Below are 16,933 nucleotides of genomic sequence, written 5' to 3' on the forward strand. Positions count from 1 at the left end.
TGCTGTGATCGTTTCTCCTTGGCTTCCTCTGCAAAAATTAACAAATCTAAGAGTGAGATTTTTTATCAGAACTGGAGGGAGCCAAAAGAAGGACATGATCTCAGGCTGCAAGAGAAGAGAATTAAGGTCCTGGGGGTGTATTTTGGAGAAGAGATGGGAACAGTAAATTGGCAGAACAAATTGCCAATCTTAAACAAAAAACTGATACAATGGAAGGACCGAGACCTCACCATGACAGGGAAGCTGCTGGTCATCAAAGCCGAACTCTTGCCTGTCTTGATTTTTCTGGCTTCTACCTTCCCAATCCCACACCGTGTTGCGGCGGTGCTGAGGAGATTGATGTTTCAATTTCTATGGGGTGGAAAGCAGGAAAGACTCAGAAGGGAAATAATGTACAGGCCGCTACCCTCAGGGGGGAAGTCTGTCCCAGATATTGCTACGAAGCTGCTGTGCATTTTCCTGGCCTCTGTGCTGAGAGGCTTTGCAACAGCACCTGCAGCGCGTACCTGGACTTATTTTTCCAGGCTCTGGGTAGGTAGGGAGGTGTTCAGAGTGTGGGGTGTCAGACCCAAGCTGGATGTCCCACTCTCTGACACATGCCCTGCAATTTATGGGACAGTTAAAAGTATTCTAAGATCTCACCCAATTGGCCATATTCCCCTCCGAGATGTCAGCGTCCAAAAACTGGAAGATTTCGTTGCACCCCAGAATAATAGGCAGACCCCTGTGGGCATTTTAACATCAGCCCAAACAAGGAAGGTGTGGAAACACACATCCTCTCTGTGCAACATTCACAGAGATTTAGCCTGGAGTGTCGTCCACCAGTGCTTACCGGTACGAACTTTCTTGTACCGTAGGGGCCTCACCCCCAGCCCTCGCTGCGTTAGGGTGGGCTGCGGTGAGGAGGAGACTGTGACCCATCTCCTGTGGTCCTGTTTTTTTGCTAAGGCCTTCTGGGCACAGTTTGAAGATTGGTTGCAGGCTCTCTCGCCCCAATTTACCCTGACCGCTGCTTTCGTCATATACGGCATCTCTCCTGTCAAACTTCCTCCTGACGTGTTTGACAGGATCTGGGCCGTGGTGAACAGTGGGAAAGACGCCCTGTGGAGACTGAGGAACATGGGGCTGTTCAAAGGCATCGAGGTCCCAGTCAAGGCAGCAGGTAGCCTGGCCCTGTTCATCACCCGAGAGAACTATTACCTCAGAGATCTGTGGAGAGAAGGGAGGGAGGAAGCAGAAAATCTGTGGGAAATAGAGAGCATAGGTCAATATCTCAAGAGACTGTGAAAAACATTATCATGTTTAAGTAAAGAATGTGATTTGTACCAGAAAAAAGAAATTGTTACTATGTAACTGTTACCGTGTCAAAATGTAATGAGATGTGATCATATATACTGTTTTAAGTATGTATATTAATGTAAAGCTTTCTGATTTGTGATGTCCTGTATTTTATTGTGAAAAGAAAATAAAGTTCTTAAAAATCGAAATCGGTTCACCCAGGGCGAGGCTCGGCCATTGCACTCCGGCTGTGCTGACCCCTGCGAATTCCCCAAATGTGGGAATCTCGACTGCATAATTTCTGGTAGTGGGGGACTGCGTTAGGACACCACGAGCTGCGTGGCTGCGGAAGGATCCCGGTTCGACAGGAGTGGACGCCGCTGCTGGTTCTCGCTGGCTTTTAGTTAGGGGTCCGGAGAAGCATCTCAAGCTAGTTCCACTACTCCTTCCGGACGTTCATTCCCTTTTCAAAGTCAGTCGTTTTGCTGTAGTTTGCGTTCTTTAGGCTGATTATCGAGGTTAGCCTTTATTTGGTCATGGGGGGCCTCGGTACTGTATGCTGAGTCTAAAGACAGTTTCACCCGTTTTCTGATTGCTCAGTTCTGTACCAGTGCAGACATGTCAAACAGTGAATGGCTGTACCTCTATTGTATCCGTGCTCAATGAATGAAATCGGTAACAAATGAATATATGTCTAGTTATACGAAAAACGAGTGGTTTATCGACTCATCTTCATTTGCAGATTTAGAGGCAGCTTCGATATTCGTTTAACAGACGGGTTTTTTTTTTGAATATGGGTCACACACATGCCACAGCAACAAAACATCTCTAGAGATGAGGCTATAGATCACCTTTCCATCCTGCAGGTTTTCCTCCCAAAGCCTACGGCACCAACGGCGACCCCTGCTGGCCGGGAGAGCAAAAGCTTACAGCACCTGGTATTCCCAGGCGGTCTCCCATCCAAGTACTAACCAGGCCCAACCCTGCTTAGCTTACGAGATCAAACGAGATCAGGTGTGTTCAGGGTGGTGTGGCCGTAAGCGAAAGCCCTGGCGCCTGACTCGCTACTTGAAGCTGTGTGTGGCGGGGGCTCCGTGCCCCTGAGCGGGACTGAAGGATCGTTCGTGTGCAACTCTTTGGAAAGGAGCTGCTTTCCAAATCGCATTGCGTGCCTGGATGTTGGCGAATGCGCTCCCTTGTGTTGGCTCGTCCCGCACTGGAGGAGGACAAACAATCTGCACGGAGGAGCACCAGGCAAGTCTTCAGTGCACAGCACTCTGGAAACATTTCGGGGCTGTCGCGTGTTTATTTCAGCACGTAAAGCGCACCGGTCCAACACGTCGGCCGGGCGCGCGGCGCCTCCGCCCTCTTGCTGCCCCTGCAGCTGCTTCACTTTTCCCTTTAGTTGCCATCGATTTTTTTGTAGTGCTATACATATACGATTGAGGTATCTTACAGTTCTCCTTCGAAGACCCAGCACTCTCTTTTCTTTTCCCAGTGTTACTCATATCGGACTTTTTAAACCTAAAAAAAAATCGTTTTTTTTTTCTTTCAATTATAACTGAAGTTTAAACAACTAGTGTTAAGTCCTTATTTTTCTGTAGTCAAAAAAAGCAAAAATTAACATTCAGGTCATGAAAAACTCAAAAAAAAACTCCCCAACCACTAAAGTTTACCTCCCACCTGAGCGCCATCTTGAACGCCCCTACCACCAGAGAATGCTCACGATTTCGGAAGCTGTCTCCGGGACGTGCTGATTCCACACATCCTGAATAAATCATGATATTGTTAGTTGCTGTAGCTAGACGTTCAAATGAGTTTCATGGCCAGATGGACTGTTTCCTCCAGCGGTATAGTATTGCAGTGAGACAGCACGATGCCTGCAAGACTATGTCACGCTAAACGCCACAGATTGTGTTTGTCCGTTCGTGTCAGTCGTCCTGCAGCCACGGGAAGTGGGACACAAACATGCTGCAATGCTTTCAAGACGTTAGGATTTGTTTGTGTAACATCCGAGAAGAGTACTTGTGGCTTGAATGTGAACTGTACGTGCCCGCCCCCTTTCCTCTGTAGTGCATGAGTTCCTCCCGGCATGCCCTTCGTCATTGTTCTGTCATCTTGTATTTAAAGGGTTGTATTTCTGCTGCTGAAAATAAGCAACGGTTTTCTCACAACGCCTTTTGTTCCCAACGGAGCCCTTGTCTGTCATGAAATTCTTCAAAACCTCAAGCTAGAAGAAGAAGAAGACGACAAATATGAAGGGTTACCGCAACGACATGCCATGAGACGATCGATAACGATTTCCATAGGATCCCCGCGGTTGCCTGGCAACCGTCAGCTTTGCGCAGTGGCAGTATCGTAGCCTGTGAGGTTTAGCCGAGGCGCGATTATTGCTAGTTGAAAACTTTTCCCAATACCCCGCTTCCGCCGGTTTGCAATACAATCGGCGAAAGCAATTTTTGACAGTCTCGTCAGAGACTGAGCAAGGTGTTTAAAGACAGATTTGGTCATGGTGACATCATGATAGAAAGAAACGAGCTTGTTACGTCTCAACAGAAACGCTCTTTAGCTCTTTCAGCGTTATGCAGAGAACAGCGTCTGTCGAGATCACTTTTGAGTCAGCGCGAAACGCCGTGTGCTGTCAGTTTGATTTCATATTGCTTGTAGCGGCGCCTGGCTTTTGTCTGTCAAACGTTAGGTTGCGCTTCTTCATGCTGCATCGTCGGCATGAGTGGAGCTTTTTAAACGTCTGTACTTACTGCGCCCCATAAGAAATGGTTTGTCCCCATTCAAAAGAGATTGTGCGATGTCCTGCAGCGTTCGCAAAGCAAACCTTTGACAGTTTGAAAAGAGGAATTTATTCTGCTTCCTGTGCGTGCAGTAGTTACAAAGTTGAACGTCTTTACACGATGTGCTGCAGTTTTCAGTGGGCGGGCTTTGTCAGATGGCTTGGAAAAACGCACTGAGACATCATGAGCAGTGTCCTGCATGTTTTCTGTGTATAGCTGTCTTTTAACGCATACAGAATTCATTCGAAATCATTGATTTCTCCAATTAACAAGGGTCCCTTTTTGAACCTACCAGAAGCATTCTTTCAATGTAACAGATTTACTCCGGGGAAAGGCAGCATGACATTGAGAGTAGCTCAAGCTTTCAGCACCCGTATCGGACTGCGTGTATGCAGACACCGCTCAGAATCCCCTGTAAGATTCTCCTTCAATTCCGTTTTGCAGTGCTTTAGCTCTTTCAAAATGGCTTCGCTTTGCTAGTCACAATCCAAGGCTCATGACAGCATTTAAAACCAATCGCCACTGCGTTGGCCGGGAATCAAACCCGGGTCAACTGCTTGGAAGGCAGCTATGCTCACCACTATACCACCAACGCACACCCGCAAAAGCCCTGCAGGACACCACCAGAGAATGCTCACGATTTCGGAAGCTGTCTCCGGGACGTGTTGATTCCACAAATCCTGAATAAATCATGATATTGTTAGTTGCTGTAGCTAGACGTTCAAATTAGTTTCATGGCCAGATGGACTGTTTCCTCCAGCGGTATAGTATTGCAGTGAGACAGCACGATGCCTGCAAGACTATGTCACGCTAAACGCTACAGATTGTGTTTGTGTTGGACAGTTGGACCCTACGGCTGGTCCCTCGTCGACAACCTGAATAGCTTATTCAGAAGCAGTGCTGGACCGGGAACGAACCAGCTTCTTCCCAGGCACAAGAGTGACTGGTGAGGACTCGCGGTCACACTCTGTGCATAGAGACTTTCTACCAGCCAGCCGGACTGCTGGTAGATCCCCTCAGAGCAACGACTGCCCTGCGCGCCGCAGTCAGATTCCTCCGCCCGTCCTACTCCGAGCTGCACCTTGACTGGTTGGCCGGTAGCCAGAGGATGCCGGGACAACGCCCATTGGACAACCGCTGGAACAGAGGCTGCAACAGAGCCTGTCAGCTGGTTTGATGTTCGTGCCGGGAAATTCCAAATCCATACACAGTGGATAAGTAAACCCCATGTTCTACATTGCGTCTCGAGAATTCAATTGTACCTCAACACAAGTTGTTATCAATTTAATTCATGAGTAATGTATTTACTTCCGAGTTTAGAGTAACAGTGGGTAATAACACTGATTAGCGATTTGGTAACCGAACGATATATATTGACATATATTCTCTGTTGTGTATCTCTTTGTGTTTGCATCGGGATTATATACTTTGTATATTGATAACCCTCACAGTAAGGTCTGCCACTCGTATCCAGGCAGACTAGTATATGTTTGGTGCACAATTTATATTAATAAATGTATCTAGTGTATTGAACCCCTGTGTGTGCGTTGTTAGTTGTTCTGACGATTGATTTTCTAAAAGCCCCAACGAACAACCTCGTGATTACTGCTACAATTAATAATTGTCTCAGTAAACCCATCAAACCATTACATTTAATGGCGTCCCTGGGTGGGCGAGTTTAGAATGAAATGAGAATCAGTCGCACAGAATAACTGATGTTGCTGTGAGTTCAAGTTCAGCACAGCACCGCGGCTTCTATAAGCGAATACCGGGTGTGCTGATAACTGCGTAAAGAAATCCCCCTGTTTTCTAGCGTTTAGTGTAACGTGTGCTGATTGGAAATCCATCTGCTCGGGTGTCTAGATTCCATACTGTATTTTGGAAAAAGAAAAAAAAAAGTAATACTCTTAAAGTTTCTCTGACGTAATGACAATGGCTGCTAAAATGTCTGAAGTGGAGTCGCTTATAAGTACTATTTCTAGCGACGACAATCCTGGTTACTGGAGTGGTATCGAAAAGTTGAACTTTGATGATATTGAGAAGCTGCAAGTAGATTTAGTAGCTAAGGTAGCGAACCAGCTTAACATAGGAGGGTTTGTGAACGCAGTTCTGGTCCTCAATTTCTTTTTCTGTTTCACCTTAAATCTAGCTAAACAGCTGGAACTGTCTTTGTCCGAGCTGACAAAGTTTCAAAAGCTTCAGGGAACGCTAGAAAGATATAAGGCGGAGGGAGTTGAGTTGTTGGATATAATCAGAGAAAAGAGAGTGAAAAATGAGGAAAGTGAAGACTGACTCAGGGAAGTTTTAGGTAAATTAGATTACTTGTCTGCTAGAGAAACTGCGGCTGAGGTAGCTAGGAGAGACCTGGAAGCGAGCTTGAAAGAAAAAGAAAAAGAAATTGAGAGTTTAAATGAGCTCAGCCAGGAAAGGCAAAAGGAGTCAGATGCTGCCGTACTGGAAGCAAAATAGACTAGATCCCACTTGCATGCCAGCCCACCTAGCAGCCCGGAGCGCTCACCCAGCGCGCCGGGAGGAGGTTTCTCCCGGCCAGGGTCTGTGGTCGGATCGGCATGGGGGGAGATCGCCGAGTCCTGCGCGAAACGCAAGGGCGAGTCAATTCAGGCATAGACCCCCTGCTCCTGATCACGGCCGTCTCCCTGCCCGCGGAGAAACCGTAAAAATTAACCTCCACTCCCTGAGGCAGTTAGCCAAAGATGTAGAAAGGTTTGACCCGTCAGTGTCAGGGAAGAATGTGGAGACCTACATCGATGAGCTGAGATATACTTTGCAGTTTATGCCCGAAGCGTCCGAACAGGAAAAGGCTATGTAAGTAAGGAAAACTACCAGCCGAGCGGTCCACGAGTGGATGTCTAGACAAGGACCGGAGGTCTGTAATAGCTTTGAGGAGCTGTGTCAGGCAATGATCGGAGAATTTTCGGCTTTTATCGATCCCATAGCTGCCGTGGCCACAGCGCACCATATTAAGCACGAAAAAGCTGAAGCCCCTCGCGATTATTATCAGAGGCTTAGGCGCACTTATTTTGCAGGGCGGAATGAAGAGGGTTGCGAAGAGAACGTGAATTTCAAAGGTTTATTCATTGCTAATCTGCATCCCTCAGTCAGGAAAATGATTGTGATGCACACTGATGCAAAAGCGATGAAAATGGCTGACATTAGAAGGTTGGCTCAAAAAGCCTGGGGAGCTGAAGTCTCTGCTTCCTCAGAGCGAAAACCTGCTAAAACGGCTGTGTTCGCCACTAAAGCCAGCAGGGTTGACGACTCGCCTCAGCTCGAGGCAGCTGAGGTTCCTGAGCTCGCTAAGCCCCGGCGCAAAATAGGCTGGCAGGACCGCCCTAAGCGTCAGAGCCGCCGTGAGCGCTACGGGGAAGGCAAGGGCTCAGGCAGAGCCTATCATAAGACTGGACGAAGGGAGTCGACTGCAGCCCGCCTGGCCAGGCTTGAACAAGCCCTGCCTGAGAGATCAGGACAGGGTAAACCTTCCGCACCGAATGCCGGAAGTGTGAATGAGCTTAGGGGGACCACGCCCCTTCTCACTGGAGGAGGCGGGGATCCGTCCCAAGCCCCTCCCTCAGTCTATCTGATTGGGTGGGAGGGTTCCTGCCTGGAAGAAGGCTGTGACTCTGAGTTGGGCGCTGACCCCGCCCCTGAAGTCAAAGAAAAGGCAGGCTTCCAACAATTCTTAGGGAATCTCAGCCAGAAAGGCAAAGCAAGGCGTATTTATATCAAGGTTTCTCTTGAAAACGTCTTAGATAGAGAAGCACTGATTGACACTGGGGCTGAAATTAGTTTGATGTCAGCCGATCTACTCAGCGAGCTCAAACGAGTAGCGAAAGGAAAAGGCATCAGACTTAAGGTAGAACCGTGTAAGATAGATATTTCCAGCTATACCCAGGATCATGCCAGGATCACACACCGAGTGTGGGTGGCACTTAGGTTCGGGCCAATGAACGTGGTGCATCCTGTTTACATCTCTAGGTTAAAAACAGAGCCACTACTCATTGGCCAAGACCTGCTTGACAGGCTGGAGCCTCTGGTGTACTGCCAGCGTGGAAAATTGTGGGCTCAGGTCAAAAACCCTAAGCCTGTTGCACAGCAAAAAGGGGGATTCAGTGGTTATGCTGTGATCACACAGTGCCCACTGAACACTATAGCTGAGTTGGAGGTTCCTCCTGGTTCCTCTGGACGAGAATAAATGTCTCTTCTTGCTTTCCAAAACTACAGGGAAGTCCTGCCCAGGCCAGCACTCCCACGGTCTCCCAACTACAGGAGCAGTGCTCCGAGCAGCTGCTTGACCCGCCAGGTAAAGCACACCCCCTTTTCATCCCTGAAGAAGAGTGGATCTCCCTGTCCGGTAATGAATGGGAGTCCTTTCTGTGCACCCTGGTACCTCAGGGGGTCCAGGACTACCACCCCATGGTGGTGGGAGGGGGTCCAGGTGGCAGAAGTGCAGGTTGATGATGTAATTCTTAGCCTCAGCTCTGAGAAGTCCATAATCAGTGAAGGTCTGTTCGAGGACCTGTCGCGAAGCTGTCAGGTGACCCTGGTGACGCAGTCACAGGTTCTGTGGTGGGCACCCCCACCTCATAGGTCCATTTGGAGCAAAGGAAGCTGTGTAGCTTCCATCTCCATCGGAAAAAGGAAGTTTGCTCACTACTTCCAGGTAGCACCTCAGCTGACCCATTCGGTCTGCATTGGTGCAGACCTATTGGTTCGACTGGGCGCCCAGCTGGACACAGTAAACAGTGTGCTGTGGAAACGGGTGGACCCAGATGCCCACTCTCTAAGCGGTGACCCCGAGAACATTCGGTCAGGTCAGACGATTCCTCAGGCCTGCCAGGTAGTAAACGAATCGGACCTGATCGTTCCTGCGTCAACAGCAGGGTTTCCGGTACGCCTTGTCCTAAAGAAGGGACAGAGAATGGACGCTGAGATGGTTTTCTTCCAACCATCAGCTCAGTTTATCAGACTGAACCTAGCAGTCTGTTGTACCCCCAGACTGGAACGGAATGGCCGAGCCACCTGCCTGTTGGTGCAGAACATAGCAAAACAAGATGTCAAAATCCCTGCTCGCACTGACATGGGACTGGAATTGACAATAGTTTCTATGATTTCGAACTGGCCATCCCAGTACTGGGGCAGCTCCCTGGTCCCTTGGCTTCATAAAAGCGCCACTGTAATAAAGAAATTAAATCCAAAATCAAGAGGGCAGTTGCCTACTGAAATACAAGAAGTCATCAATTTTAACCTAGCAACACATTAAAGGCTGCATCTATACAAGTACGATTCTAGAAATGCTCACCAGATTACGTTTTAAGAAGGAACTGCGCTTCAGGTTCTGCCGAGATCTTAATTCGGATGGCAGGATTCAGAGTCCGGAGTGCGGACTGATTGCGCACGGAGGGTCCATATACTGTGGATCCCTCAGTGATCTTCCGCGTGTTCAAACAGCCAGCGTGTGACTCCCCTGTCCCCGTGACCTCATTGCTCTGCTCTCTCCTCTGTGCAGCCGAGCCCGATTCACGGTAAAGTGAAAAAAAATATGCCCTCAACGTGAGATTTACTCTGGAGCGAGGATAGATGTTACCTTTTTATCATTGAACAGGATGTATGTGATGTGGCGACTAGGTTCAATTTTGTATCCTCTTTAAAAGATTAAGGACTGGGGTGAGCGTGATTTACCACCCTTTCAGCTAAGAACCCGACGTGCGCACCGTTTAAGCTGCATAGACTCGGTCGTTTAACTCTTCTCCATTAGCAGGGTTAAGGTTAAAGAAAAAAAACATTGCTGACTTCTTTTTTTTTGCCAGCTGCTAGCGCTGATTAGCAAGGTTTGTATTTCATGTTTTGCAAGTTGCATCCATTTTAAGAAAAACAAGTCGTGTTAAAGACAGGAAATGAATACTTGCATTTAATTAAGTCTAGCTGTAGGCGGTTATCCACTGGGATTCAGACCTAGGGCCTTCTGTTTACTAGACAGGCGCTTTAACCAACTAAGCCACAGCGCCCCGTGAATGCTGTCCTTTTGCAGCCACTTGGACACACCACTCAGACACATCTGCATTCGGTGTGTGCTCCGCCTGCTCGCTGAGCAAGTTGCCACCTTTACATACAATAGCAACATCGACACCAAGAGAAAGGATGACAAATGGCTTTTATCTGGAACTTTTCATGTCCAAGGAGCTCAATGTGCTTTCTGTGTACAACAGGGCCACTGAACTCCACGCTGGCCACTGAACCACAGCAGTGGCTTGCTGGCTTGACATCTCCCAAGGAAAATGTTGAAATCGCATGTGGAACAGGAAAATGACCCTCGAGTACGAGGGAAAAAAAAGAAAAAGATCATCTGGAGCGCGCCAACCCAGTTGGGACAGCCCAGTTTTGTTAACGAGGTGGCCGAGTGGTTAAGGCGATGGATTGCTAATCCATTGTGCTTTGCACGCATGGGTTCAAATCCCATCCTCGTTGGTTTCCATGTCTGTTTCCATTCTGTTTTTGATCCCTATTGCTCAATGCACAGTGAAAGCATTGCATACATGTGTCTGACAATGAGAAATGGGCCCCTGAGACAGTCATTTGCCTGTTTCACAAATGATCGTATTTTACTAGAGATTCTGTTTGGGATTCAGATGTGCATTCGGACAGCAATCCCTTTCAAGAAATGATACGTTCTGGATGAGGTCAAAGGTGCATCATTTGGACACTTTGTGGGCTTGAAATACAAAGAAAATCATGTTCTATGGTACAAGATAAATACAAAACTTAAGCTTTTATTATAATTAGATTTGTTTATAAAGCATAAGCAATCATTTATTACATTAATATATGTAAAAATAACATTTTAGCATCATACGTTTAGTATATTTAGTCCCTAATGCTGAAAGAAATGATCATAGAACATGACTTCTAACCTTACCTGCGGTGTTTTTGATCCCTATTGCTCAATGCACAGTGAAAGCATTGCATACATGTGTCTGACAATGAGAAATGGGCCCCTGAGACAGTCATTTGCCTGTTTCACAAATGATCGTATTTTACTAGAGATTCAGTTTGGGATTCAGATGTGCATTCGGACAGCAATCCCTTTCAAGAAATGATACGTTCTGGATGAGGTCAAAGGTGCTGGAACACTGTATTTAGGATGTGTTTGCAGTTATTCTGTGTTTCTAGCTTCAACCCAGTGATATATATATATGCTCACTGATTTTTTGGTACATGCCCAGGGCAATAATCATTATGAGGATTTATTTCCATATGTGCTAGAGGTAGTGTTGTGAAATTCTTCAACACACTGGATCGCAGGTTTAAACCTGCACTCTTACTCCTTAAATACCAACAAATGCAGATATGTAGCAATCATATTGTAGCTGACACTCATTTGCCTGTTTCACAAACGATCATATTTTACTAGAGATTCTGTTTGGGATACGGATGTGCATTCTAACAATCTCTTTCAAAAAATGATTTTACCTTATCGCAGCTTTGCCCCTCTTGCCTCTTTGGAAAATATCTCCATCTTGTGGTCGTTGTTGGTAATGTCTAGACAATATCTCCATCTTGTGGTCGTTGTTGGTAATGTCTAGACAATATGTCCATCATGTGGTTGTTGTTGGTAATGTCTTCTTATGCCCTTTTTTTATTGCAATTCTTTATTAGTTGATTCTAGAATCTCTACAATAGAGCTGAAAATATCAGTTTTGTAGCAGACAATATGACATTAGTTATAGTCCAATTAAGACTTTATTACCCTGTTTGTAACATAACAAATTAAAATTGATTAAAACTAAGTTTGGAACACCAGGGAACATAAAAAATGATTTTTAGGAAAACCATGAGGTTCTCTGTGTCCGATGCCTGCAAGGGGAGAAAGCTAGAATCCTTTGCTTTTTCAAAATTTGAAAATAAACATCATATAACAACAGCTTTCATTCCTAGGAGTGAAAAATAACCATTTTTGAAGACATATTAGTTTCTAAAACACTACAATAAAGTTAAAAACATCCGTTTTATATTACTTTTAGTATTTTTAGTGAAATTAGTCATTTATTGCACTATTTTTAATATAATCTCTAATTAAAAGTGAATAGAATTAAGTTTGGAGCAACAAGGAACACAAAAAAAAAAGATTTTAAGGAAAAAAATGATGTCTTCTGTGCCAGGTGCCTGCAAGGGGAGAAAGCTAGAATCCTACCCAGGCTCCTGGAGCTCTGTCCTGGCTAAAGGAGGGTGAATCCATCCCCTTCAAAGCTCCATGAAAAAATGATCATTTAAAATTTGAAAAAAAAAACATCATATACAGTGCCTTGCGAAAGTATTCGGCCCCCTTGAACTTTTCAACCTTTTGCCACATTTCAGGCTTCAAACATAAAGATATAAATTTTTTATTTTATGTGAAGAATCACCAACAAGTGGGACACAATTGTGAAGTGGAACGAAATCTATTGGATATTTGAAACTTTTTTAACTAATAAAAAAATGAAAAGTGGGGCGTGCAAAATTATTCGGCCCCTTTACTTTCAATGCAGCAAACTCACTCCAGAAGTTCAGCGAGGATCTCTGAATGATCCAAAGTTGTCCTAAATGACTGATGGTGATAAATAGAATCCACCTGTGTGTAATCAAGTCTCTGTATAAATGCACCTGCTCTGTGATAGTCTCAAGGTTCTGTTGAAAGCGCAGAGAGCATCATGAAGACCAAGGAACACACCAGGCAGGTCTGTAATACTGTTGTGGAGAAGTTTAAAGCCGGATTTGGATACAAAAAGATTTCCCAAGCTTCAAACATCCCAAGGAGCACTGTGCAAGCGATCATCTTGAAATGGAAGGAGTATCAGACCACTGCAAATCTACCAAGACCTGGCCGTCCCTCTAAACTTTCAGCTCAGACAAGGAGAAGACTGATCAGAGATGCAGCCAAGAGGCCCATGATCACTCTGGATGAACTGCAGAGAACTACAGCTGAGGTGGGAGAGTCTGTCCATAGGACAACAATCAGTCTTACACTGCACAAATCTGGCCTTTATGGAAGAGTGGCAAGAAGAAAGCCATTTCTCAAAGATATCCATAAAAAGTCTCGTCTAAAGTTTGCCACAAGCCACCTGGGAGACACCCCAAACATGTGGAAGAAGGTGCTCTGGTCAGATGAAACCAAAATCGAACTTTTTGCCCACAATGCAAAACGATATGTTTGGCGTAAAAGCAACACAGCTCATCACCCTCAACACACCATCCCCACTGTCAAACATGGTGGTGGCAGCATCATGGTTTGGGCCTGCTTTTCTTCAGCAGGGACAGGGAAGATGGTTAAAATTGAGGGGAAGATGGATGCAGCCAAATACAGGACCATTCTGGATGAAAACCTGTTGGAGTCTGCAAAAGACCTGAAACTGGGATGGAGATTTATCTTCCAACAAGACAATGATCCCAAACATACAGCAAAATCTACAAAGGAATGGTTCACAAATAAACGTATCCAGGTGTTTGAATGGCCAAGTCAAAGTCCAGACCTGAATCCAATCGAGAATCTGTGGAAAGAGCTGAAAACTGCTGTTCACAAACGCTCTCCATCCAACCTCACTGAGCTCGAGCTGTTTTGCAAGGAAGAATGGGCAAGAATTTCAGTCTCTCGATGTGCAAAACTGATAGAGACATACCCCAAGCGACTTGCAGCTGTAATCGCAGCAAAAGGTGGCTCTACAAAGTATTAACGCAAGGGGGCCGAATAATTTTGCACGCCCCACTTTTCATTTTTGTATTAGTTAAAAAAGTTTCAAAAATCCAATAGATTTCGTTCCACTTCACAATTGTGTCCCACTTGTTGGTGATTCTTCACATAAAATAAAAAAATTATATCTTTATGTTTGAAGCCTGAAAAGTGGCAAAAGGTTGAAAAGTTCAAGGGGGCCGAATACTTTCGCAAGGCACTGTAACAACAGTTTTCATTCATAGGAGTGAAAAACAACCATTTTTGAAGACATATTAGTTTCTAAAACACTACAATAAAGTTGAAAACATCCGTTTTATATTACATTAATTTTTGTGAAATTAGTCATTTATTGCACTATTTTTAATAAAATCTCTAATTAAAAGTGATTAAAATTAAGTTTGGAACAACAAGGAACACAAAAAAAAAGATTTTAAGGAAAAAAATATTGTCTTCTGTGCCAGGTGCCTGCAAGGGGAGAAAGCTAGAATCCTACCCAGGCTCCTGGAGCTCTGTCCTAGCTAAAGGAGGGTGAATCCATCACATTCAAAGCTCCATGAAAAAATGATATTTTTAAATTTGAAAAAAAAACATTATAGAACAACATCTCTTGGTCCACAGAGTGCAAAAATCCAACTTTGAAGAAAATCCATTGACTGATCCCCGAATCCTGAAGTTTCTTCGCATGATATCGGGCTTGCAACCACTTTCTGGAAAATGATGAAAAATGCCAAAAATGAAAAAAAAGTTATCAATTCTAGAGCCTAAGAGGAAAATAAGACAAATGTATATCTCCAAATAATTTTATGTGCTTCAGAAGAGCCCAGGAAAGTTTTTTGCATACATCAAACCACGCCCGTTTGCACGTAAGCAGACATGGTTGCACACACGACTGCATGAAAGCACGCGTGCATGCAAAATCATCCTGTTAAGCATTTGAAAAGCCGCACCACGGCGCACGTGAAATAGCTCTTACATTAGTGGTCGACACAGGAATCGCCTTTTTATTTATGCTCTTACCAACGCGATGGAAAGCAAAACAAAGCAAAGCAGAGCAAAACAAAACGAACAAACGCAAAACCCTCACGTCCCGCACTTGCATATAACGCCGTTACGTGCCCAAGCGGTATTGTACGTCATCCTAGCACTGCACCCCGGGGCGTACGGTATATGGGAATGAGCACACGCCACGAATCGTCTGAAATCACTCCCTACAGCTGTAAGGCGCCTTGAAGCGTGCACCCCCAACATTCTTCTTTGCGCATCTGTGAAAGGTAAACTCTTGAGCAAACTCTGAACCAGCTCTAAGGAAACTAATCCGATTAGACGTTACTTTGACTCATCCTTTAACAGTTTTCAGTCTCTGTCTTTAAACACCTTGCTCAGTCACATTCAAGCCACAAGTACTCTTCTCGGATGTTGCACAAACAAATCCTAATGTCTTGAAAGCATTGCAGCATGTTTGTGTCCCACTTCCCGTGGCTGCAGGACGACTGACACGAACGGACAAACACAATCTGTGGCGTTTAGCGTGACATAGTCTTGCAGGCATCGTGCTGTCTTACTGCAATACTATACCACTTGAGGAAACAGTCCATCTGGCCATGAAACTCATTTGAACGTCTAGCTACAGCAACTAACAATAACATGATTTATTCAGGATGTGTGGAATCAGCACGTCCCGGAGACAGCTTCTGAAATCGTGAGCATTCTCTGGTGGTGTCCTGGAGGGCTCCCCCGGGCATGTGTTGGTGGTATAGTGGTGAGCATAGCTACCTTCCAAGCAGTTGACCCGGGTTTGATTCCCGGCCAACGCAGTGGCAAGTGTTTTCAAATGCTGTCACAAGCCTTGGATTGTGACTAGCAAAGCGAAGCCTTTTGAAAGAGCTAAAGCACTGCAAAACGGAATTGAAGGAGAATCTTACAGGGGATTCTGAGCGGTGTCTAAATAAATAAATTCACAGCGTCCGCGGATGGCATTTTGCAGCTGGAAGTAGATGTCGACGCTTTTTGCACACAGCACCAAAAAAGCGTCTTTTTTGAAGGTACAGGCATTGAGCATTGGTGGTTCATTGTTAGAACTCTCGCCTGCCACGCAGGAGGCTTGGTTTCGATTCCTGGCCAATGCAGTGGCTTTTGCAGCGAACGGCTCCATCACTTGCATCCCAACTTTTGCAACTCGCAACTGAAAACCCACTGAAGCTAAGCAGGTGTGAGCCAGGTCAGTACCTGGATGAGGGTGAGCTACAGGGAAAAACAAAGCTTCCAGCTGGAAGTGGTGTTAATGGGGCCAGCGGGGAGGCGCTCACCCTGAGGTCTGTGCGGGTCCCAATCTCCCAATATAGTGATGGAGAAGCTGTGTTGTAAAAGGGCGCTGTCTTTTGGATGAGATGTAAAACCGAGGTCATAGTGCTCTGTGGTCATTAAAAATGACCACCAAAACCTTTGACAAAAGCTCTTGGTAATTGATGGTCTTCAATAATGTTTCTCCTTTAGGTACATTTAAAATCAGCTGAATAATGCTGTGAAACCATGAAACTGCATGTGAAAGCCCGTACACTGAATTACACGGCTTTCTATTCAAAGGAGGACAAAAGAAATTCCCTGAGTTCGATTTTTTGCAGCACAGAGAGGGGCACTGTCACGAGGCCGGTTAGCTCAGTTGGTTAGAGCGTGGTGCTAATAACGCCAAGGTCGAGGGTTCGAGCCCCGTACGGGCCATGTCCTTTTCTCCTCTCTTACCAAAGCTGTTAGGTTCCTTTCCGTGGTGAGATGGGTTGTCCTGCAACGCTGCCACACAGTGCCGACAGACAAGAGTGTTGCGGGAGAAGAGAAAAGTGTTTGAAGATTTAAGAGTGTCTTAGGTGGAGCCAAAATCAAGTGTCACAAATGCAAGTGGGAAGATTTCCAATGTTTAATATGGTCAAAATAAGCGGAAGTTACCAGCTGGTCCGGCACAGTCTGCCATGCTTTTGTCATATACTGTAAAGTGGTGTCGAACTGGAGCCTCACCATTTGCATATGTGAGGCTCCAGTTATACATCGATTGTCACATTAAATGACAAAAATGAAGAGAGGTAAAGCAGCTGGAGAGGTTTTCTTACAACTTTTGAGCTGACACAGTTTTGGAAAATGTTTCCTTCAC

The 16,933-nt window shown here is 45.5% G+C and overlaps 6 non-coding genes across 6 annotated transcripts; 4 read left to right on the forward strand and 2 right to left on the reverse strand.

Moving 5' to 3' along the window:
- Window positions 1–2,201: 2,201 nt before the first annotated feature.
- On the reverse strand, window positions 2,202–2,320 carry LOC138235818 (5S ribosomal RNA). Its single transcript, XR_011188359.1, has one exon. It is a non-coding gene; the product is annotated as a 5S ribosomal RNA (ribosomal RNA).
- A 1,294-nt stretch (window positions 2,321–3,614) lies between these two features.
- LOC138235847 (U4 spliceosomal RNA) lies at window positions 3,615–3,756 on the forward strand. The gene has a single exon (XR_011188382.1). It is a non-coding gene; the product is annotated as a U4 spliceosomal RNA (small nuclear RNA).
- Window positions 3,757–4,590: 834 nt separating this feature from the next.
- Window positions 4,591–4,662, reverse strand: trnag-ucc (transfer RNA glycine (anticodon UCC)). The gene has a single exon. It is a non-coding gene; the product is annotated as a tRNA-Gly (tRNA).
- Window positions 4,663–10,471: 5,809 nt separating this feature from the next.
- On the forward strand, window positions 10,472–10,553 carry trnas-gcu (transfer RNA serine (anticodon GCU)). Its single transcript has one exon. It is a non-coding gene; the product is annotated as a tRNA-Ser (tRNA).
- A 4,980-nt stretch (window positions 10,554–15,533) lies between these two features.
- trnag-ucc (transfer RNA glycine (anticodon UCC)) lies at window positions 15,534–15,605 on the forward strand. Its single transcript has one exon. It is a non-coding gene; the product is annotated as a tRNA-Gly (tRNA).
- An 830-nt stretch (window positions 15,606–16,435) lies between these two features.
- trnai-aau (transfer RNA isoleucine (anticodon AAU)) lies at window positions 16,436–16,509 on the forward strand. Its single transcript has one exon. It is a non-coding gene; the product is annotated as a tRNA-Ile (tRNA).
- The last annotated feature ends 424 nt before the right edge of the window (window positions 16,510–16,933 follow it).

The sequence above is a fragment of the Lepisosteus oculatus genome, unplaced genomic scaffold (genome assembly GCF_040954835.1).
Source record: "Lepisosteus oculatus isolate fLepOcu1 unplaced genomic scaffold, fLepOcu1.hap2 HAP2_SCAFFOLD_83, whole genome shotgun sequence".
Lineage (NCBI taxonomy): Eukaryota > Metazoa > Chordata > Actinopteri > Semionotiformes > Lepisosteidae > Lepisosteus > Lepisosteus oculatus.